A 2,498-nucleotide genomic window follows, 5' to 3' on the forward strand; every position below is an offset into this window, starting at 1 on the left:
CGACATTTTTGTACATTCTAGTTGCTAAATTCAGTCTGTTATCAAGAATACAACGTCTTTTAGCCTATATTAAGTTGAAAAGTCGAAATATTTTAAAGTTTTAGATTTATGGCCATTTAAAATAAATCATGCGGTAGGAAATTGAGAGTGTCTGTTTGCAGAACTTTCAAATAGGGTCCAGGAAGAAATTAAGTATTCTATGTGCTTAACCAGATTATAAACTATCTGTGTGTCAAATTTCATCCCAATCCGCTCAGTCATTTAGCATAGCACATAAAAAATATTCTAAACTTCTCAAGAATAGCTCTTAGTATCTCAATTATAGTATGATATCAATTTGACAGAATCCTGAGAAATTTTAAAAAAACAACTTCGATTTAAAACAAAAATTAAGCAGAATAAGAAGGCATGTTATTTGTTGCTAATTATGTCACTTACATTAACATTTGTTCATATATTTACTGAATTTTTATCATTTACAAAAGTTTAGAGTAAAAGTTTTAGAAAATTTGTAGATTTAAAAGTTAAGTTATTAGAATTTTATTCTTTAAACTAATATTAGAAAAAATGTAAATAATATTACAAAAAAGATAGGAAATTTAATGATCTACAATAAAGACTAGTACTATTTGCAGAGGTCTAAAGTGCACGGTTAAGGGGATATAGCATAAAACGGTTTTCCTTAAAATGGAGGCACTTCCCCCACCTATTTTTGTAAGAATTTTGTGCATTTACATTCAGTACGCGATACTGAACCAATTTAAATAAAAAATAACTCCTGTAATTTAATGAAGAAAAAAATTATCTGTAGGCTGAAGTATTTTCATAATAAAAAATCTAAGAATTTTAATAATTTATTTTATTTATTAATCGAAAGAAGAGACATTTTTATTAAGAGAGTGAGATGCTAAGATTGAAAACTGTCCAATTAAATTAGTTTACGTTTCTTTTTATTTTTGGATAATTCCCTCCATATACGCAAGTGAACACCTACCACGTATACTGGATTTCATGGTTCTATGAGTGGGTGGCTTCATGAGTGGAAATTTTTTAAGTTTTCCCATTGAAATATCTCGAAAATTAGGCCTCAGATCGAAATCTGGTAAAAAGTTTTTTGTTTGTTTTATATGTTTTATTGCTGTATAGTATGTATACACGTATTGTATACAGTGTGTTCATTTTAAAAGTATCCACTCTTGATAACTCTTCACCTTATCTGATTATTGTTTAGAGTGAAGACACGTAGATTTAGATATAGAAGGGAAGTTCATAAATGGTACCTAGAGAACTTTTCATCTCTTTCCCAAAGTTTTTACGGACGTAAAAAGTGAGGTCGAGTTTATAAATGAATAACATAGGTCAATTGGATCTTGGGTCCGTAGGACGTATCTTGTAAACCGTTTGAGAAAGAACAAAAGTTTAAATCTAAAACATGTTCCTTATCAAAAAATAAACAACTTTTGTTTGAAACATTTGTTCGTAAACATCACTGTTTACCCGTGAGAGCGCAAATTGTATAGTATGTATTATATGAGAATATCAGTTATATGCGTGTGACATGTATGTATGTGTAATGTGACAGAGTAATCAACACTGTCTATACATGGTATTTCAAGAATTAACTCAGTCATTTGTTTGTTTTCACTAGTTGTTCATCGTTTCAACAAAATAAGCCGTTATTGTGGATTATTTAAGAGAACGTATTTCAAATTTAAATTTTAAATTTCAAACCTTAACCTTAAGCACTCGGTCAGCGTAACAAAAACCAAAAACATAAATCTTTAATCTATTTATAAAGCTGCAGTAATCGTACGTTTTTTTTTTGTTTTTTTTTTATGTAAATAAACTTACTTTCATTCAATGTTAATGATAAAAAATATGAACACACTGTTTTATAAGACGATAGTCATAATAAATTTCAAACCTAAGTTCTTTCTTTTCAAGTTTCAAAAGCAATTTCAAAAATAAATTATGTATCCTTTCGTAACTCATAAAGTAAAAATTTGTTGGCAAATCCAAATAAATAATTTTTCAATTTTCATTATTTATATGTAATTTATTTTCAACGTCTATATTTATTATTTACAATGAACAACGGATTATTATGGTTTCTGAAATATAAAGGTTTATTTAATTCGCTTTGGCTGCTCATTTGTAACGAATATTGGACTCAATATTAGTGTTAATAGAATTAGAGTTTGATGTTAGCTTATATAGTTAGGGGACATGTTGAAAATTTTCTACTTTTTTTGATTTTTCATGAATAGAATTTACAACTTTGTGGATATATACTTCCTCGTAAAAATATATATAAAATATAAAAAATGGCTTTTTTTGAAATAATTTGAAAGTTATTAAATGAATGTCTAATCTTTCAACACCCTTTCACCGCAAGTCGCGTTAAAGAAATTCGTTCAAAAACCCACCAAATGTAATACATCAATTATTAATCATACCCCAAATATTAAATATACCCAATTTTTAATCGAATATTAACT

Source organism: Chrysoperla carnea, chromosome 2 (assembly GCF_905475395.1).
Source record: "Chrysoperla carnea chromosome 2, inChrCarn1.1, whole genome shotgun sequence".
NCBI classification, from domain to species: Eukaryota; Metazoa; Arthropoda; class Insecta; order Neuroptera; family Chrysopidae; genus Chrysoperla; species Chrysoperla carnea.